Source organism: Ambystoma mexicanum, chromosome 3p, assembly GCF_040938575.1.
Source record: "Ambystoma mexicanum isolate Mex_15411 chromosome 3p, UKY_AmexF1_1, whole genome shotgun sequence".
NCBI lineage: Eukaryota > Metazoa > Chordata > Amphibia > Caudata > Ambystomatidae > Ambystoma > Ambystoma mexicanum.
In genome coordinates this window covers 701,909,178-701,932,035 of record NC_090925.1, presented here as the reverse complement: position 1 = coordinate 701,932,035, position 22,858 = coordinate 701,909,178, and the positions used below count along the sequence as shown (strand labels likewise).

The 22,858-nt window shown below is 45.4% G+C and overlaps 1 long non-coding RNA gene across 1 annotated transcript in view; it reads left to right on the top strand.

The window, feature by feature from the left end:
- The window catches only part of LOC138580742 (uncharacterized), a 233,357-nt gene that overhangs the window by 101,152 nt on the left and 109,347 nt on the right, over nucleotides 1–22,858 (top strand). The window lies entirely within an intron of this gene.

Sequence of the window (22,858 nt, the reverse complement as noted above, 5' to 3'; positions counted from 1 at the left end):
GAGGCATCCTCCCCGCAAACCGGTTCAAGTGACTGGGACAGCACAGAATCAAGGGAAAAAGGGGATTCCAAAATCTCACCAATCGCAGGATGCCAAATTTTATTTACAGATTCCCGAACTCCGACCACAAAAAATGCACAAGATTCCACAGTGTCGGAGTCCAAAATAAAGAAACTAACTGCCCAACTCGCCCAAAATGCCCATTTCCTTTGCCCCTTGTGGGGGAAAGAAGGTAGGTTTTATGCCCCCGTCTGGGTGCAAGGGCAGTGTGCAATTTCTGCACTGGTGGACACCGGATCCAAAACCACTCTTAAGTCCAAAAGGGCCTTTGAGCAGCTTAATTCAGGAAAGGGGAGAGCCACCAAATTCCCCTCACCCCTCTTCCTCGACCACACTACAGAACTTCGACAGGAATGAAATTCTCATCGAGGGGACTGCGGATCTGGAGATCAAAATTAGGTGACACAAGGTGAAACATCCATTTATAGTTGTGACTCCAGAAGGGTGCACTGTCTATTAGGGAATAACCTCCTTCTGAGGATGTCTCCACTAATAAACTGTTTGAACAAGGTCTTCTGGACCCATGCTGACCGGCCAATAAAATTAAAACAGAGCACCAACTATGTCAGTCTAAATGGCACATGCCACATTGTTGAGTTCCATTTTCAGAACAATCAAGTCCCCAACATTACTGTAAATACTGTAGGACAACAAACTGGTGATGGGAACTCCTCTCCATTCCTGAAAATCAACCTTCCTTCCAGTTCCAAGTGGCATTGCACTCTGGAAGGAAATACCCTGAAGTTTTATACCAATCCACAATTTGAAAACCCAAGTCCCATGATAAAAAGTGATGAAAAACCAGTTCAAAGCTTGCCTGATATTCATTAAAAGGGTGAACAGCTGTTCCTCCCCATTCAGTTAAATAAGAGGAGGGATCCTGTACTCGCCAGAGTATTCCTGAATAAAGGAAAAAGCTTCATCAGCAAAGCATTGTTCAGGAAACTCCAAAAAGATCAGACCATACCCACATTTAAATTGGTTGATAAGTGGGAAATGGGCCTGGAAACTCCAAATTCCAAAAATCTCCTGCCTAACAAGTGCATGTTAAAAATTTCCATCGGTGATAAAAGTATAGAGCATAATTGTTGGGTCATGTGAGATGTCCGTTCTGCATTCTACTTAGGCAATGACAATCTCGATGGGTTCGCAATTAATTTGGACCTCATGAATTACAAAGCCTGGTCCCGACTGGGGGGTAACCCCATGGGCTTTGATGACATTTTGGTCAGCTCAATTGTTACTGGATGCAGTTGAAATTCAAATTGGAGAGGAGGCCACCATCCCAGGACGGACCCGACAATTCCCAATCTCCCTGAAAATTTAAGAGAGTACAGAAACTCCAAAACCCAGATGCTTATGTACATTTAAATCACCATTTCCAACAGCAGGGGTTGGGGTTGAACCCAACACCATTATTGGAATTAGAACACAACACCATTCCAATATTGGTGGATAACAGCGACACTAGGAGTATCACACTGGGCGCAGACACCATTATTGGAATGGCGGTTGATGATCAGCATTTCTCCATGGATTTAGGGAATTAAATCATAGGACCAGTCCCCAATGACTGCTATGACTGTAACAATGACATACCGCAAGGAAGGATCTTCACCTGGCAAGGGGGGAATTTCTTGCTGTACTCTTCCTGTCCTTATGGGGGGGAAGAGGTGGTCTGTGACATCAGGAAGGATGAGGTGATATTCCAGGTCCACAATGACTGCCTCTCCTACCTGAAACCTCCTTCCAGGTCAACACCCTCACCAGCTAGAGGATATCACTGAGATTGCAAAACCTGAGGTTTTTCCAGGCTTCAGACAGATGGTTGAGGAACGGGTCAACCTCGCTGATGCCTGTGAGACCGAGGAACAAAAGCAAAGGCTGAAGCAGTTGTTTTTAGATTTTCAAGAAATCTTTGCTGTGGACTCGTACGACTGTGGTCGCACCGAGATACAGTATACCTCGATTCCCACGGACCCTGGTGTGAAAACAAAATCAAAATATCGAGGCTGAGTACCCCAAAAGGAAATACACCGAACACGGGTTACAAAGGAACATACAAAGATCTTTAATTTATACTGAACAGTTACAGAGAAAAATAACAGATAGCTATCGGCCCTCAGTACAACACAACGAACTCCAGCGTGGCTCAGTGTGCTTAGTGATTGACGCTGTACATTAGAATTCGTTGCTCTTTTATACCATTTGCGAACATGATATCCAACCCTACTTCGGGTTAATATTCCTCTAATACATCACTGATCTAGGGTTCATGCCGAGTTCGCATATCCACATGCAACTAGTTTGCCTTTAATACATACGTCAACAAGCCTACTTGGTAACAGTGTATCTTAGGATCTCATAAAGGTCTTCTCAAACATTAATGCAATGTAGTTAAACAAGTGTTCTTAGTTCAGTATTTGGATACATTGTTCTTAACATATGCTCGTGGATTACTTTCATTGCACAAGTAATCCTTTACACACAGGTCAGTGAAGGACAAGGTCTCAGTTCACGACCCCAACAAGTGGCCTGCAGGCAAGTTACATATTAATTACACACAGAGGTCAAGATGGCCATGTTGTATTTCGGAATGACATCGTCCACCATTTTAACTCACAGGGTGACTTTACAGAGCGAACCTAAAATGGCGGATTGACCTAAAATGGCGGTTTACATTGATTCTATGGTCAGGACCTTGCAACATGGATTTCTTCGCAAGTGGCTTGTAAGCAGCTTGGCGTAGGCCAATATACATATATTCGTTGCAATAGGAGGTACGAATATTTTCCCGTTCGGCAAACCCTCCTTTTGGCCTATGCCAAGTGCTAAACTAGTTCGGATCTCCTTGCAAATAACTCCATGCATCATCGTCCATGCACCCTGAATCGCTGTCAGAAATATCTATTGCCATCAGGTCATTCGTTAAAATTTCCTTTAACATGTATTCCTTGGAGGTTTTATCCAGGGCATACACTTTATGTCTTATTGTACCTATCGCTTGTGCGCAACATCCCCCTAGCATCGAACATATACTAGGTAGACACTGGATACAATAACAAAGGAACAACAGAATTCCCAAAATGATCAGTAGGACCGAAAGTACCTTCCAACCCCAAGATCACAAGAAGTCCCAGAACCAAGCGCTAAGATCCCAGTTTCCTTCGGGAACATGCACTTCTGAACTAAGGACGTGCAGATTCTGTATTGCCTTGATGATAGTTGGGGAGGAATCTGGCACGAAAACACAGCAAGCGGACCCCACTAATTTACACACTCCACCACGTTCAGCCAGAATGACATCTAATGCCATCCAGTTCTGACGCGCTACTAGTGTTATCGCTTTCTGTTCTAATGTCATATTATAGAGTATGTCCGTGGTCCGGTTGATGGTTCTCTCTAGTACTCTCGCTAGTCTTCTGATATCTTCAGAATTCGCTATCTGTCCCCAAAACGGCACAAATGATTTTGCTACATCTCCCAAGACCTGTGCTGGAGTGTCACCATTCTCGTCCCACCGTGGACGAGCCTTTGAAACCTCTACTGTACTAGCTATAAATACCCCAGGTAACAGGATCCCTAAATAACAGGTTCTGTGCCAATCCCTGGGCAACCATGGAAATGCTACATTACCGCAAACAAAGTAGACAGGTTCGCCTACATACAAGGTTTGTCTTCCCCAGTCAAATTTGCAACGTTGGCACAACCTCTAAAATCTCCCATTGTCTGAGTTCCATTCCTCTGTATGCAGAAAGAAACTGAATCCGGGCTATGGTGAACAGTGTAAGAAGGAGGCATGGCATCCTTATTGCCTATCAGAGCCATCTTAAAGGAAATCAAAGATTGGAAGGCCTAATAGAAGCAACGTTAAGCTTACTCCTATTTGCGAAAAGCGAGAATCCCAGGAGAGTCAGAACACCTTTCTCAAAGCTATTCAAATTAGTGCCATCAAAGTTCCCCGAGATGCTATCGTTCTAATGGCCAAAGAACAGTGCTCTAAGAGAAGCATAACAAGCAGTTGTCAAAGGTAAAGGATGAATATACCAACCTAGCCCCTTATCCCTGTGTTGTGGTACATGTGAGCAGACCCAACAGCTGGACTTGATTAAATATATGAATAAGATAAGTAGCGGAGTATTATTGTGGTACGTTTGTCTATGCTGGAAGTCCCTAGGGGACAGAGTATCCAAATGCACAAAGGGAGTAGGAACAGTAGGTACATTTTCAGTCGGTAACAAGGACTCTAAAGGATGAGTTTCCTCGAAGTACCATAAGCCTAAAACAGTGACTATTATAAAACCAAATATTATTATAAGAACACAGCAATACGTTTTTGGGGCCCATGCACTTTGTCCATTATCCCGGTTGGTCACACAATCATTTACAAGTCCCATACGAGCGGTAGCGGTGGCAGGCATCGTAGTCTTCAAACGGAAACCCCCAATGTTCGTTGCTGGTGACCTCCCAGCCGCGCAACCTCTTAGTCCTTCCACAACCCTAGCCACCAGAATCCCCTTTCTCAAATTTGGGCAAAAACAAGCCCTCAATGATCCTTTCATTCTCCGAATGCACAGCCGAACCGTGCCTTAAGTCTATTTTCTTTGACGCAGATTGTACCTCGCTTTTCCCGGTACTGATTGATCCGGAAACAATGTGTCGTCACTTCCCGTTGGAAGCAACGTATCAAGAGCAAGTGAAGATGCCGAATTTGAAACGACAATTTCCGGAAGCAAAACTTTTGGAGAGTGTGGAGACAAAATGGCAGGTTTCCCAAGCCTCACAGGCTCGGAAAGATTCTCCGATACACTCTCAGCGCTATCTACTGCTTTGGGATCGTTGGTTGCAGGTTAGCAAGGGGTTCTGTTTCTTCTGTATCGTGTGGCACTGGGTGAGGAAGTTTCTTGACGTGCGACGCGTGGATCCAGTTCTTTCTGCCAGAAACCTGCACTGCCGTCGTGTGACCAACAGGACCTGGAATGGGCCCCGCCAGCGAGGTGCAAGACAGGAAGACCGCTCAAATGCCTTGATGAGCACCCAGCTCCCAGGCCGTATGCTGTGTCCCGGGCGCTCGTATCGCACAGGTAAAGCCTCTCGCACCTGGTGATAAATCAAATACAGGTTTTCAGTTAACTGGCTGCAATAATCTGAAAGTAATACATTTTCAACATTTCTCAAAGATCTACATTTAGGAGGGTTCCAGATATTGGCAGGTCTCCCCTTTACCACCTCAAATGGAGAGAGCCCAGTATTAGTTTGAGGGGTTGTATGCATGTCTAATAACACGATCGGTAAGGTGTCCGGCCACTTTAATTTAGTGCCGGCACACGTCTTAGTGAGCTTGTTCTTGATGATACCATTGTGTCTTTCTACTAGTCCGGCGCTCTGAGCGTGTCTGGCCAAATGGAACCGTTTGTCGATCTGTAATGCCACACATATCTGCAGAATTACAGCAGCGACAAAATGTGGACCATTGTCCGACCAGATGACTCTTGGTAGCCCGAACCGCGGGAAGTGCTCTTTTAACATGGTTTTTGCAGTAGTCATGGCTGTAGCATCTTTGACAGGGAAAGCCCCAACCCATTTACTAAAAGCACAGATGACCACTAATAGGTACTTCATATTATTACAGCGTTCCATTTCAATAAAATCAAAGTGGATAACTTCAAAGGGAACAGAGAGTGGCCCAAAACTTCCCCTTGGAGTTGCTGTCCCCTTTCCCACATTATGTTGTAGGCAAATCATGCAGTCCTGAACATAGCGCTGGGCAATTTTCGAAATTTTGTCATTTGCCCAAACTTTCTCTAACATTTTCGTAACTTTCTGGGCACATATATGCATAGGACCATGGGCCATGATGACGATCATCATTACATAAGCGTCAGGGAGTAGCCATTTCCCTTCAACTATGTCCACCCAACACCCATCATCATCGAGTTTCCCCAAGCCTTCAGCCCACCTCTTGCATTCCTCTAATGTGGCATCGGCTTGGATATCCCGTACAGACCCAACACCCTCGTCCATTGCATAGGCATTTACAGTCTCCCTTGAAACATACATCTCCGTAAAGAGATCGGTAGGCGTTTGTCTAGCTATCTGATCAGCGAAAGCATTCCCTTTTCCTATGTCATCTGTAATCTTTCGATGTGCTGCACACTTTATGATGGCTAACTGAGTAGAGAGCGCAAGCGCTGAGAGCAGTTGTACTATTAGGGAGCCATGTTGGATTTCGGTGCCATGTGAAGTTAGGAACCCTCTCTCTGACCAAAGTCTCCCAAAGTTGTGTACCACCCCAAAGGCATACTGACTATCAGTATATATGTTTACTGTAAGCCCTTCAGAAAGTTCACAAGCTCTGGTCAATGCTATAATCTCTGCGGCCTGCGCAGAGTTATGCGTGATTCTCTTGGTTTCCACAAGCATGCTTAATGTGGTGATTGCATAAGCAGCTTTGGATGTGCCATCCGGGAGTTTGAAGCAGTCATCACAAAACAGCTCTCCTTGCGGATTATTCAAAGGCGTGTCTTTCAAATCAATTCTACCCTTTGTCTCTTGTTGGGTAGTATACAGGCAGTCATGTGACTCTTCATCGCCGCAAGCAATACCTTGTGGGAAAAGTAGGAGTTCAGCCGGATTAAGAACACAACACCTCTTAATTTGGATGTGATGAGCAAACAAGATCAATTCATATCTCGTCAACCGTGCGGAAGTGAGGTGTTGCGTTTGGGTTCGGTTCAGTAGAACATCTATAGAGTGAGGCACCATCAGGGTTAGATCATGGCCCAGGACCATTCCCTCACTCTGTTTTACAGACGTACCAGCAGCGACAGCTCGCAAATATCTTGGCAAAGCGCATGCTACAGGATCAAGGGCGGAAGAAAAGTAATCGCACGGCCTATTCTTCCCTCCATGTTCCTGCGTTAATACAGCCAAAGCACATCCATCACATTCATGCAAAAACAACACAAAGGCCTTTTCATAGTTTGGTGTGCCCAAAACTGGTGCCGAGCATAATGCAGTCTTGAGCAAGTCAAACAATTGGTGGCGTTCCGGATTCCACGGCAATCGTGAAGAAATGCCCTTCTTTGTCAAAGCCAACGTCGGTTTGATCACTAGTGAAAAATGTGGGATCCACAACCTACAGTAAGAAGCCATTCCTATCAAGACTCTAACGTCCTTCTGTGTATTTGGGACAACATGCCAAAAATGTGTTTTATTCTTTCAGGTGTCAATCTTCTTCCCTCCTTTGACAGGAGATAGCCTAAATAGGCGACCTCCTGGAAACAAATTTGAATTTTTTTAAGCGAAGCTTTGTGACCATGTTTAGCCAGATGAATAAGCAACAGCACAGTGCCCTCCTTGCAGGCACTTTCAGAATCTGCAGCTAAAAGCAAGCCATCAACATACCTAAGCAATGTACAAGTAGAGGGTAATTCAAGAGTATCAAGCTGTTCTTTCAAAGCCCTACTGTAGATGCTAGGACTCTCTGTGTAACCTTGAGGTGCACAAGTAAATGTGAACGAGCGTCCCCTTAAGGTGAACGTGAACAAGTATCTACTATCCTTGTGTATAGGAATACTAAAGAAAGCATTCTTCAGATCCACAACACTAAAGTAAGTAGCTGTAGCTGGAATCATGCGCAATATTGTCGTCACATCAGGCACAATTGGAAATTGCGGAGCGGCGACTTTATTAATGGCACGTAAATCAATTATGAAACGGAATGGAATTGCATTATCTCCTTTCTTCTACACGAGTAAAATCGGACTATTGCACAAACTTCCTGAAATTTCCTCAATCACCCCGCGATGCACAAAATCAGAAACAATGCATTTCAAAGCTCGCTCGCCCTCAACTGAAATCTTATACTGGGGAATGCGTGGCAGCTCAATTCCATTTTTCAAGACTATCTTAACAGGCTCCATCTGCAAAACACTGACATCATTGTCGTCAACAGCCCATAAGCACTCTGGTACATCAATGAATTCTGGCGGCAAAGGTCTAGTTAAGAATTGAGAGACAGAAAGTTGCTGTGGTGAAATCGTCAAGCGCACTCCATTGGAAGAACAATACATTATTGCATTTAATTCTTTCCATAGATTTAAACCCAGCAAATTCTCTCCACAATTTGAAATCAAAAGGAATGGACAGTGGTCCGTAAAGGGACCCAAAGAAATAGGTACCGGAGAAGAAACTGGACAAACAACTGGTGTGCCAGAAAACCCTACAGAAACATTGGTTTGCCCTGACATTGGAATGTTTGGAACCCGAGAATGATCAATGGAACACTTCTATGCTCCAGTATCTATCAAAAATGGATGTTTCCTATTTCCCACTACCATTTCAACACCTTCTGATTGACGGGAATAGGTGTAGGTTCCAAACCCTGCTTCGGGCAATCCTAATGAAACAGAATATCATCAAAAGGAAGCTCTTCAGATAGATATGCAGCAGAAGCATGATCAAATATGTTCCTAGTATCCACACTCGGAGTCTGATTATCCGGTGAGAAAGGATGCTGAGGATCCTGTGCAAACTGACCTCTACCAGGGCCCCCTACACCCGGGTGACCTCTGCATCGTCTACCCATATTCCCAAATGTGTTATTCGACCTCTGTCGAAGGACGGAGCATTATGCACACCAATGACCCTCTTGTCGACAATAGGCACAATGGTTAATGTTCACAGGACCCAAGGGCACATTCCCTTGCAGAACATACTGACCTCTAACCTGCGAACTACCCCCCTGGGGCCTCTAACAATTTGCTGTAATAGTACTTTAGTCTTTAAATCACCTTTTTCGCTTTTCAACTCTATCTTGTTCATTGTTGACATGATTCTCGTAGTACTGAGCCATGTGCAGTACTTCTGATTGGGACTTCGCCTGCCAAGCTCTCTCAGAAGACATAATTTGTGACTGGATCTCAGGCAGCAATCCGCGCACAAATTTGTCCACAAATAATCTGTTCCCAGACTCTGTGCCTAAATCTTGGCCGCTGAAATCCGAGAATACCTGTTCGAACCGATTAAAGAACTCGGTAGCAGCCTCAGACTTCCCCTGGACACAGGCTGTAAGTTTGTAGCAAATAATTCTTTTCTCAGGAATTATAGTTTTCAATTTTGCAATAATTCTATCAGGCAAAGTTAGTATCACCTGGGGCGGTCTTTCACCAGCTGGCCTTTCTCCATCGAATCTAGTTATGTTCGCCCATGTATCTACCAACCCTGGTACGTCATCTATAGTCCTAACATGTTTCCATAAATCTACGGGCAGGAGTACAGGAAATAACACATCAATATCACCTAGGGTGAACACTGAAGACTGCAAGACGGACTCTATTTCTTTATAGAATCCTGTTGGATTTTTCCTAATATCAGGAATAGATTGTCTAATAGTATTCATTGCCTGTCTTGAGAACGGGACATGAACAAATTGTGATACATAATGTGCAGGAATGCTCACAGCAACTGCATTTGTTGCAGGATCAGCCGCAATCTCAACCTTCGGGACAAATGTCGGAGGAACCTCTCTCATAGGCAACTGAGAAGTAGGTAAATCCAAACGCTTACTAAGCAACAGAGCTAAGTCAAGCGCTAAAGCAGTCGAAGAAGTGTCAAGTGAAAAAGCTCTCATAAATACTCAATAACTCTGTGGGACAACTAATTTTTCTCTTTACACAATCCTCCTGTAGGTACTCTATCATTACCTGTATCACTTTCCTCTGCATTTCTGGCGTATACTGACTGTATGTGTCATATACCTCGACTGGAGTTATCGACATATCTGAAATCCATCTAAGCGCGTCTTTCGTACAAATTCGTGCTTCCTCAGATATCGATTTACGACAAGGAAGGAACCGTTTCTGTACATACATACTTTCCCCCTCGTCATCCTCATTCTGTAACCTTTCCAACTCCTTTCTATACTCAAATAACCTCTCAACATGCTCATTTACTTTCTCCACAGTGTCTCTTGAAAACGCTACAGTGTTTAGATCCCTTAACCCTTGCGGGAGATCTGTATTATTTAATTTGCCCCACATTACACATAAATGAATCCCTAAACCTTCAATAAATGCATTTTTCTCAGGAAAATTATCCATATTAAAAAGTGTGGCAAAAACATTAGCCTGATCATCTCTCTCCATACAATGCTTAGCCCATGCAATCAAATCACGTTTCTCCTCTGGCGGTACAGTATTGCGAGTAACAACCCTTGACCCCACACCCTGATCGGCTACAAGCGGCACAAGACCACTTGGAAGAGGGGGAGCAGGCAAATTCAATGGAGGTACTGTTACTGGTGCACTAGGAAGGGGTGGAGGAATAGGTGGAGGAACAGTAACTGGAGAAAGAGGAACATTAGGAGGAGCAGGAACAACAGGAAGAGGCAAAGCAGCAGGAAGAGGAACATACGGAGGTGGCGCAGAGGCACCAGGCCTTCGTTCATTTAGCAATTTGTCGATTAATTAATCAGAAACATGAAGATCTTTAGAAGGATAGATTTTCTGAATGCCAAGTGAGAAAGCCCTATCCATATTCCTAGTCGACTCAGAATGTTTATCTTGGTCGTATAATAATGCTTTTCGGCGTTCGTCTTATGACGGCGCGCATGTTTTTCTCTACTCTTAAATTGCTGTAACGCTTCTTTTTTCCAATTCTGCAAAACATCGAATGCTGCAGGTCTAGCCTTTTTCTTTAATAGAATTGACTCTAAATACTCAATATGAGGGATTTCAAAGCTACCATTGATTGGCCACTGAAGTTCTGAGGCATGTCTGGTTTGTCTGTGCCAAATATCATTAAACACTATACTTCCAACGCCATGCTTACAGTACATAGTACACGCCGGCGACCCCTCCTGTGGTGCTTGATGGCTAAATCCCAAAGATTGTCTATCGCTGTGGAATAACGCCCTGAAGCAGGTAGACATTCCCCAGGCATATCAAATTATTGGTGTTACCTGGTCAATAATTGTGTCTGCAGATACAATACTCCAAAATGAAATTATCAGGATTATTTAAGAGTCAGGTCACGACTCACCTAATTGATTCCTAAGGAGGTGCGATCGGATTACTAAGAATCTTACCTATCTAATCTTACCTCGTGTTTGGTGATTTCGGAAAATCTGCCCGCCTCGATAAGTGGACCCTCGTCAAGATGCCATCTCGGACCACAAGCTAATCGTCCAGGGATCAGGTCGTGCAGCGCTGCTGAGGTGTCGCGTCTCATTCAGAAGGGGCCCCTTATTTTGTCACACCGTCCGATCCCTACCGATAGCAAGCGTCAACCTTCAACAATCCGGCATCAATCTTAAGGGTCCCTATTTGGGCGCCAACTGTGAAAACAAAATCAAAATATCGAGGCTGAGTACCCCAAAAAGAAATACACCGAACATGGGTTACAAAAGAACATACAAAGATCTTTAATTTATACTGAACAGTTACAGAGAAAAATAACAGATAGCTATCGGCCCTCAGTACAACACAACGAACTCCAGCGTGGTTCAGTGTGCTTAGTGAGAGACGCTGTACATTAGAATTTGTTGCTCTTTTATACCATTTGCGAACATGATGTCCAACCCTACTTCGGGTTAATATTCCTCTAATACATCACTGATCTAGGGTTCATGCCGAGTTCGCATATCCACATGCAACTAGTTTGCCTTTAATACATACGTCAACAAGCCTACTTGGTAACAGTGTATTTTAGGATCTAAAAGAGATAAATAATAAAGGTCTTCTCAAACATTAATACAATGTATTTAAACAAGTGTTCTTAGTTCAGTCTTTGGATACATTGTTCGTAACATATACTCATGGATTACTTTCATTGCCCGAGTAATCCTTTGCACACAGGTCAATGAAGGACAAGGTCTCAGTTCACGATCCCAACAAGTGGCCTGCAGGCAAGTTACATATTAATTACACACAGAGGTCAAGACGGCCATGTTGTATTTCGGAATGACATCGTCCACCATTTTAACTCACTGGGTGACTTTACAGAGTGAACCTAAAATGGCGGATTGACCTAAAATTGCGCTTTACATTGATTCTAAGGTCAGGACCTTGCAACACGGATTTCTTTGCAAGTGGCTTATAAGCAGCTTGGCGTAGGCCAATATACATATATTCGTTGCAATAGGAGGTACAATATATTTTTCCGTTCCACACTGGGATGACTCCCATATTCGTGAAGCAATATCGATTGCCGCTCGCGTCTATGGTGTCCCTTACAGAAATCATAAAGAACCTAGAGTCCAGTGGGATAATTCGTCCTGTCCACAGTAGCTTTACCAATCCAGTACTGGGGATTTTAAAACCTAATGGCCAATGGAGACTCTGCACAGACCTTAGGGAGCTGCTGGAAAAACAGGTCCATATGTCCCAATGGCCTCTTCCCTACATTGACCAGGGACTGGCCCAGATCCAGGGGTCAAAGGTGTACACTGCCATTGACCTGACCAATGGATACTGGACAGTACCCGTAAGTAGGGAAGACCAGTACAAGCTGGCCTTCACCTTCAGGGGGCAGCAGTACACATGGACCCGAACTCCCTTCGGATATATAAACTCCGGCAATTAATTTAAAAATGTTCTGCATAAGGCCATGCCCCACTTGGGTGAAAGGGGTAACCTGGCCTATGTGGATGATGTCCTACTTAAAAACTCAACTGTGGAGGAATACATAGCGGAGATCCACTATGTTGTGACCCAGTTGAAGGTTGCCGGAGCAAAACTGTCCTTTCAGAAGGTGCAGTGGTGTAGGACCCATGTGAACCTCTTAGGGCATGAAATCACCCCCGAGGGTCTCTGTCCCCAGGTGAAAAAAAGTGGAAGCGCTGCTAAAACTGAAAGACCCCACAACTGTGTATGAACTAAGGAGTCTTCTTGCACTGACTAATTACAGTAGGAAGCTCATTGAGGTTTATGCAGAGGTCACAAGACACCTGGTCCATTTGTTAAAGGGAGGGGTCAAGTGAGAGTGCGGTCCAGAACAAGCTGAGGCAGTGAAACAACTAAAGAAAAGCTTCTCATAAGCGCCTTGTCGAGCTTACCCCGTCAAAAACAAGGAGTTCTATTTGGGGACTGGGTTCTCGAATACGTGCTTAACAGCCGTATTATACCAAAAGCATGACAAGGTCAATAAAGTAATCTCCTATGCGAGTAAGACTTTATCCTCTGTGGAGGAAAAATTCAACGATTGTGAGAAGGCACTCCTGGCAATGGTGTGGGCATTGAAAAATTACCACCCGTTCATCCAGGGGGAGCACATCATCGTCGAGACTCCTCACCAGCCTTTGCAATATCTCCAAAGTGACAGAATCCAGGCAGGGAATGTAAGTAATTCTAGAATTACTTCCTGGATTCTGTCCATGCAAGGCTTTCCTGTGGAGGTCAGATATGGCCAAAACAAGAAGAGTGCCCTCCGCAAAGGTTTGGATGACTTGCATGTTTGTGCCCGAGAACACTGTCTTGAGGAAGAAAGTCTCAAAACCCAAGACAACATGGAGGCGTACCAGAATTCCCTGCACAAAGTCTATGAAGAAGACACGTGCAAGGTGATGCCCACAGTTTATGTAGACGGGTGCTCCTACCATGTTAAGAACAACAGGGAATGCCTGGATGAATGATACCCGGGAGCCCTCCACTGGGTACAAGATCGGTCCCCGCAGTAGTCAGGTGGTGGAGTTGATGGCAGTTCACCAGGCCATCATCACTGACGTGCAACACTGATGCCACAAACTGGTCATAATCACTGATTCAACGAGTTTGTGGAGCACCTGATTAATTGGAAAACCAGAGGCATGCTGTGTGCACACAATAAACCACTCAAGCATGGCAAACTAATACAAACATTGATGATCTGGTCACGTCTAATGGGATGACCATCTATTGGAAAAAGAGTAAGGGTCATTCCAGAATAGAGGGACCAGACAAAACCGGAAATGACCTTGCTGATCAGTTGGCCAAAACCAGAGCCATTCAGGGGGATCTCCATGAGATTGAGTCCCTGTTGGGGGAAATCCAGGACTCTGCCCTCACTAGGTCAAACACACTTGCCCAAAATGAACTCTCAACTGCCCAGTGCCCAGTGGACTAAGGAGACCCCAGATGCTGATTTGATCATGCACAAAAATTATTGGGAAATGTTACCAACACATTGAGTACCCCATGAACTTTCCGCTGATGGAAAGAAAGAAGATCTCCGGGTGTTGATGAAGTTTCCTAAAATGTTCTGAATCCAAGACATTGGGCCTCATTACGAGTCCGGCGGTAACCGAGCCGGAAAAACCGGCAAGTTACCGCCGGACTCATATTACCATTCCACCTCCGTGATTCCCGGAATTACCGGTGCATTACGACCCGGGAATTCCAGAGGCAGAATTCTGTAAGTCCCCATTCCCATAGAGTCCCATAGGACTCCATGAGAATGGGGAAGTGGAAACACCAGCACCATGTTGTAATGGTGCCAGTGTTTCCATGTCCGCCTGCAGGCTGGTGGTGTTAAACCCGCCAGGTCAGACCTGGCGGGAGTGACACCTCCCGCCTGCAGAACTCGAGATCAGACGGTCCGGAAAGAACGGTGGTGGCAGATTTACCACCACCGTTCCTTCCAGACCGGCACACTCGTAATGAGGCCCAGTTTGTTGGTAAGGATATCCATATCTGTGGGTGATCAGTGAGTGGAACCTACCTCATTCCAAAGCATGATGCTAAGTCACTCCCATGATGCTGCCACAGCCGGTCATCGGGGATTTCATAATACTTTAGAAATCTTGCGAGAGGTTGCATACTGGCCACACGTGGGTCAGGACCTAGACCAATATTTGAAGGGATGTCTTGTGTGTGTACAATTTCAGCCAAGTTCACTCACACACCGAGCTCCCCTCCAGAAAAGGGGGATGGCACTGCCTTGGTCAGATTTACAAGTGGATTCCATTGGGCCTGTGATTCGCTCCTCTAGGGGAAACAAGTACATGTTAACAGTAACATGCTTGTTTACCAAATGGGTGGAATGTCTCCCGGCCCCAAATTGCAAGGCAGAAATAGCAGCTGCCCTGATGATCAATCACACCTTCTTGCATTTTGACCTTCCCCAAAGGATTGAGTCGGACCGAGGAAGTCACTTCGCCAGCGAGGTGATGACAAAGATGTGGGAGATACTTGGGGTAAAGAGAAAACTCCATATTGCATGCCACCTGCCTCTAGTGGGGGAGTTGAGAGGTACGTTGTGAGCATTCTTAAGAAGTTTGTGGCGGACTCTGGGCCTAGTTGGAACCATTATGGACCTGGAATATCACCTCATCCTTCCTGATGTCACAGGTCACCTCTCCCCCCCCCATAAGGACAGGAAGAGTACACCAAGAATTCCCCCCTTGCCGGGTGAAGATCCTGTCTGGCGGTATGCCATTGTCACAGTCATAGCAGTCATTGGGGATTGGTCCTATGATTTAATTCCCTAAATCCATGGAGAAATCCATGGAGAAATCCTGGTCATCAACCGCCATTCCAAGAAAGGTGTCTGCGCCCAGAGTGATACTCCTAGGGTCTCTTTTATCCACCAATATTGGAATGACGCTGTGTTCTAAGTCTAATAATGGTGTGGGGTTCAACAGAACCCCTGCTGTTGGAGATGGTGATTTAAATGTACATAAGCATCCGGGTTTTAGAGTTTCTGTACTCTCTTAAATTTTCAGGGAGATTGGGAATTGTCTGGTCCGTCCTGGGATGGTGGCCTCCTCTCCAATTTGAATTTCAACTGCATACGGTAGCAATTGAGCTGACCTAAATGCCTTTTCATGATAATCAAAGCCCATGGGGTTACCCCCCAGTCGGGACCAGGCTTTGTAATTTATGAGGTCCAAATTAATAGTTTTTCCTTGCACAGAAACATCTGTGAATATGTGTGGGTGGGGGTTTAGCGACACAAAGTACATTATATTTGTCCCCACAGGATTTAGTTATCTTGGAAAAAGGCTCAGAAACCAGTAAAACTGTTTTTTGGCTCAGGCACAGAATCCAATTGCAATCCATTAATCAGTGAACCAGTCCCCAATGGCATGTGAGGTGTCAGAGAGTGTGAGGATTCACTTCCCTGCCAGACTAGCAGACAGTCCTGAAAGAGGGAACAAAGGAAGCCAGTGTGGCTAGTGCGTGACCAAGAAGTGTGATTTCCTAAAGCACCAACTCTGAAGGAGGAACTGTCAAACTTCAAAGGGCATCATAAAAGTCCTTTGTTTCAAGCCAAAACCAGGAGGAGACAGTTTGCTGTGGCGGTCTGAAGCTCCGCCCCCATATGTGACAAATCCTCCCCATTGACATTAAAGGACTTCTTCATTTTAAGACATTTTTCCCAGCACCCTGAATAAGTAGTAATGTTGCATTATGCTAGATTTCCATGTGATTTTTAGATGGATGTAAAGAAACCAAGTGCATGTTTCTAGCACGTTGTGAACTGAAATGGCCAGGAAAGACGTGTTTCTGGATGATTGATACATGGGACAAATAGTAAACTTGGGGGAAAGATGCAAAATGTAATTATGAACATGTGCAATCATTGGCAGAATTTTAATGATTATGCATTTCATGAAAAGGGCCAACATGTGCTAAAGGGCGATGCTATCTAGCACCGACGACCGGTTTGTCGAATTCCCTGTGACCAACTGAATCCGCATATCTACTTCTTATGGTGGTGGCTAGTATACGTTTTAAGTGTTGATCCAAAAAGTTGACTGGGAGACAAAGAAAGGTCATAAATGCAAACTCACAAATGATGCCCTTTCCCCTGAACCAATAGGGCCAGGGGAGGGGAGAGTACTGGGAGGCTGTCCTATCCCAGGATAGGGGTAATTCAAGAGTACTTCCCCCTACATTGTAAAATAAATGATGTCATTTTGGTTATATAAGTGGGGCACAGAGAGACTCGCGGGATCCATCCATCCATCCACAGCAAGATACCCAGATTCCAGATGCAGGCACACACCAGAATACAGGGAGAAAGGAGAGGAGGCAGCTGATCCCATCCTCTTGAGTGCAGAGACCAGACCTTGCCTAGCTGATCCCATCCAGCAGAGCGCAGTGACCAGATTCCTTGGCATAGCTGTACAGAGTGACCAGATTCCTTGGCTTAGCTGTCCAGATTGACAGAGACTTGGCTGGCTTTCCAAATCCCAAACTCAAGTTTACATTGTAAGTAGCAAATAACCCCAGTCCGAAACTGCATATTCCGCTCTTTTGACTCTTGCATCCAATTGAAAATCCCTTTCAAAGTCCCAAATTGCCAGTATAATCCATTCACCTTTCCATAGACAAATCTGTATTAGCCTGTGTATGTTAGTGTATTCCTTTTATAAGTCTTTCAATTGTCTGTATAAGTGTTACGCTCACCTGGTCTCTGCGGAGGAATTGGGGCACGGTTGCAGCCCTCCCAGGAGTTAGATCACCCCCGTCAGGTCTTTCCCTCTGCGGATAAGCTGTGAGCGGCGGCAGTTGGTGACACTGCTCCTGCGTGGATATGAGAAAACATGAGTGCGCTGATCGTTGACTATCGTACCTCTCAAACCCTTCTACCCAAGGTGCGATTTCTGTGGGCATGTACCGGCCCATAGGGCTCACCTGTTAATTATTGATGGTAAGCTCTCCGTCCTGCTACTTCTGACAGTGGCGGTTGTCGATGGGATCTAGTTTCTTCACTGATTCCTGGTAAGTAATAGTCCAGTCCAGCTGTGACTATGCTTCTCCTCTTGTCTCTTTCCCTATCTGTTTTCTCTTTGCCTCTTCTCCTTTTCTGTCGTGGTATTATTGCTCTCAATATTGCTGTTAATTCCTGAATAACGTTTTCTCTTCTGTTTTTCTTCCCAATAGATGGAAATGTGGCCCAAAAGCAGCTGTGGGGGCGCAGAACACGGCCAGGAGGAAGATGGATGAAACCGTATTGTCCGACAACAGGTGAGTCATGGTTTAAGGCAAAGCGCGAGGTTCGGTGGTAGCGCAGCCTTATACTGAATGTCTTTTAAGTGTCTAACCTTGCCTTTTGTTTTTACATGCAGGTGCTGCAGTCGCTGGTGAAGCGCGTCGTGCTGCGGTGCCAAGATGAAGATTTCAGCGTCCCAGAAGATTTGAAGATGAGCTGGAGTACCAGGATGAAGATGTCAGCGTTCCGGAAGGCTTGAAGGTGATCTGCGGTGCCAAGAAGAAGATGTCAGAGTTCCGGAAGATTTGAAGAAGAATGTCAGGATCAGCAAAGACGCGCACAGGTCAGAGCAGGTTCCCCAGATGGTAAGTATGAAAGCAGGAAGCAGGATTTCCAAATGTAAGTTTAATCCCAGACGGCGGCGAGCATTACGCTGCATGGAAGTGCAGAATAACGGGAAACATCTGCCCCAGGGATCGGAGCAGCTTATATAGCTGCGATCGTGGGCACGCCCACTAGGCCTGGCTTGCCTGCCACACCCTGCCACTCCTAGAGAGTCAGCACGTGCAAGGCAACCCAATAGCAGCAGCAGCCACACCCAAGAGTACACGTGGGGCTTCTTTAGTGATGCAAGTTCCCATGTTAAATGCACCTTGCACCCAAAATGAGGTGTTATGTCCAAAATAAAAGCATTCTTTTCCCAAATAAATGTTCTTGTTTACTGTTATTCATGAGCCTGGCACCAAAGGCGCCAGGACTGTGTCCATCAGGCCCCCGTGTATGTGGCCCTTTAATGTTTGTGTTCTTGGCCCAATGACCATGACAGCACTCCCCCTCAAGGCCCCTCTCAAGGTTGGTCCTCCTCCCGGTCCTGGTTTGGTGGGATTATTGCGATGGAACTGCCTGATTAAATGTGGAGCATGGACGTGCTCACTGGGTTCCCATGTTCCGTCTTGAGGTCTGTAACCTTTCCAGTCTATAAGGTAATACAATTTGGACCGAACCACCCTGGAGTCCAGGATGGATTTAACTTCATAGTCTGGTTCCCCATCTAGTAATTCGGGCTCTGTTGGAGGGCTAATTCGTGTATTTGGTTTCATTGGTTTGAGGAGAGAGACATGAAATACTGGGTAAATCTTCATGTGCGATGGTAACTCCAATTTCATGGTGGCAGGATTGATTATTGCTTTGATAGTATAGGGGACCAAATATCTGGGGCGGATGGCCCTTGGTCCTTTGAACGGTATGTATCTGGATGCTAACCAGACTTTATCCCCAATCTGGTAATCAGGAGCATCTTTTCGGTGCCGATCAGCAAACAGTGTTTGTCTTTCTTTGGCCTTAGTCAAATGTTCTGTCGCTTCCTCAAGAACCTGAGTGATGGTTTTATGCAAGGTTGTTATTGCTGGCATTTCCAAAGTATCAAGTGGATCAAACACTGATGTCCGTGGATGTCTTCCGTGCACAGTATAGAATGGAGTTTGCCCAGTACTCGTGTGAACAGAGTGGTTGTATGTTGGCAATCGTAGGGTCTGTGCGGGGGCAAACTGTTGGCTTGCTCTTTTTGGAAGACATCCTGGTAATCCAGGTATTCAAGTGGTAAAGCGCCAGTGAGGCCCAGCACGATTCCTTTCTTTGGTTTCAGGGTGACAACGTCTTTGTTGTGACAGGTGTCGGCACACTCTTGAGGAAAGGTCAGAACTTGCTTTCACCAGTCGATTTTAGGATTATGGGTCTCCAGCCAAGGCATTCCCAATATCATCTAGAATGGAGGAGCACCAATGAGATTGAAGGGTTCCATGTAATAATGTCGCCACAAAAATCTCGCCATGCAAAAATATCGCCGAAAAATGGCCTTTTTGTTTGTGGCGACATTATTGCATGGAACATGCAGGGGACACCCCCGCAACCCCCAAACTTTTTTTTTTTTTTAAAAATGTTTTTTTTTGCCCCTGTCCCCATTTATATGGCCCATTATCCCTACAAACCCGGCGCGAACGCGCAGGCGCGGACGGCAGTCTGTGGTAAACTGGGGCGCTGTAGAGACAACCCTCAGTTCTACACCGCCTACTACCTTTCGAGTAGAGAGCACCCACAGGCATCAGTGGAGATGCTACGAATACTTCAAATGTCATCATTTCGTTTTTAAATGTTGTCTTGGTTACGTGGTCACCTGTATATCTCCTGATGAATGTTCCATAATAACTGTAGGAACTGAAACATGTCGAGCTAATACTCTGTACTGGCACCAGAGTTATTAAGTTTTTTGACATACTGATTCTAATTACTGTAGAGTACGTTGCACTTTCTGTAAAGCGTACCTCTTGATGTTGAGTGTATCCCTGTTTTTGATACACTGTCAATTAGCTAATTCTAGCTTATCACGTAACGACTGTTTGATATATGTTTAAATGTTTATGAATTGTATGTACTGTGGACCACACTATTTAATCACTTTTTAGGTCATAATTCTATTAAATCTGATGTTTATCATTTTAACCACGACTGGTCCTTTTGTGGCTCTCCCAATGGGAGCTCTTTATATGTGTGGCATCTACACTATAGCTCTGTCTCCTCTTTAAACACGCACCTAAATTATACCACCACAACATTTTCCCGGCGATATTATTTACGGCGACCATATATATGGTGATATTATTACCTGATACTGATTGAAGGTAATGTCCTCTTGATGCCCGTCCTGCAGCAGAAGCTTGACTTTCTCGGTCTATTGTGTCACCGGGCCGGACGATAGCTGAGAACCATCCACTGCAGTGACGTTTTCTGATTTTTGCTTTTGTTGGAGAGGAAGGCCTATTCCGATAGCCAGATCTTGGTCAATGTAGTTTCCCACAGCTCCACTGTCAATGTACGCCTCCAAGGCATGTATCTTTGATGGTTGCTTGTGATTCACCAAAGGTAACGGAAGGACTAGATGTGAGGTCGGCAAGGACTCCTTTTTCTCGCTCGACAAGTTGACCCCTACGATTGGCGGGCATTGGAGTTTTCCTTAGTCCTGTACTTCTTCTTCGTTGTTTTTGTCTGTTGCTCCAACTATTTTCTTGGGTGGTTTTACCGGGCATTCACGGAGGAAGTGACCTGCTTTACAACAATATAAGCAGAGCTGTTGCTGCCTTCTTTTCACTCATTCCACCTTGGTAAGAGGACTCCGTAAACCACCAATTTGCATTGGTCCCGACTGTTCGTGTGGTTTGGTCTGGTTCTCACAGGGTCACACATAACTCACCTTCCCTCTGTTCTGGCTCAATCCATTTTCCTATTCAGCAACCTATGATCGAGTTGCACTGTCAGGTCTATGTAGTCCGCACAACCCTCAGATGGGTTCACAACTTGAGCCGACACATCCTTAAGTTCTCCACGTAACCCTCGATAAAAGAGTGTAGTTCTCTTTTCTTCTGGCCAGTTGGTCTGGGCTATGAGACGATTGAAGGTTGCAATGTAGGTTAATAGATCTTGATTCCCCTGTCTGAGTGACAACAATTCGTTGTCCAGAGCTTGTCCTTGAGTATGTCAGGCAAACAATTTCTCCATCTCATGCTGAAAATCCCCAAAGTTCTGATGCAAAGGATCATCTTGAGTTACCAATGGTATTGACCAGTCCACCGCGTTGCCTCCTAGATATGAGAGTATGAATGCAACTTTGGCTTGATCGTTAGGAAAGGCTCCTGGTTTGCATAAGAAATTAAGGTGACATTGGTTCATGAATATGGTGAACTTGTTTGGATCACCGATGAAGTGTTCGGGCGGGGCTAGAGGCACTGCTCCTAGAAGGACGACCTGAACTGGTGTTGATTTCTGTGGCCTGGAAGAAGGGGCTATCCACGGCAAGGGAACCTGCCCTGCTTGTGCCTGTAGCATCTGTCTTGCCAAGTAGTCTGTTCTTTCTCGAGATACAATAAGATCCCCCTTTAATGCACTGGTTTCCTGCCTTGAAGCATGCACTTCAGCCCGTAATTCCCCAAGTAATTGGGCCAATTGGTCTGTCTCTGAAGTTTCCATAACGCCAAGGCAGAGAGTCGTAGAGGCTTCGTGTTCTGTTACGCTCATCTGGACTCTGCGGAGGCGTTGGAGCATGGTTGCAGCCCTCCCAGGAGTTAGATCACCCCGCCAGGTCTTTCCCTCTGCGTATAAGCTGTGAGCGGCGGCAATTGGTGACACTGCTCCTTCGTGGATATGAGAAAACGTGAGTGTGCTGATCAGTGACTATTGTACCTCTCTCTCAAACCCTTCTACCCAAGGTGCGATTTCTGTGGGCATGTAATGGCCCATAGGGCTCACCTGTTAATTATTGATGGTAAGCTGTCCATCCTGCTACTTCTGGCAGGGGCGCTTGTCGATGGGATCTAGTTCCTTCACTGATCCCTAGTAAGTAATAGTCCAGTCCAGCTGCGACTATGCTTCTCTTCTTGTCTCTTTCCCTATCTGTTTTCTCTTTGCCTTTTCTCCTTTTCTGTTGTGGTATTATTGCTCTCAATATTGCTGTTAATTCCTGAATAACGTTTTCTCTTCTGTTTTCTTCCCAACAGACGGAAATGCGGCCCAAAAGCAGCTGTGGGGGTGCGGAACGCGGCCAGGAGGAAGATGGATGAAACCGCAATGTCCGACAACAGGTGAGTGATGGTTTAAGGCAAAGCGCAAGGTTCGGTGGTAGTGCGACCTTAAACTGAATAGCCCTCATTATGACCCTGGCGGTAAGTATTGGTCATAAAAAGCGGCCCATTATGAGTTCGCGGGCACGAGATTTGTGCCATGCCGGTAATGAAATCACTGCCATGCCACTAAGGGCCGAAAAATCACACTTACCGGTATTGCATGCTGTGCAAATAGCACCTCCAGCATCCTAGCTATCAGCATTAGCGGT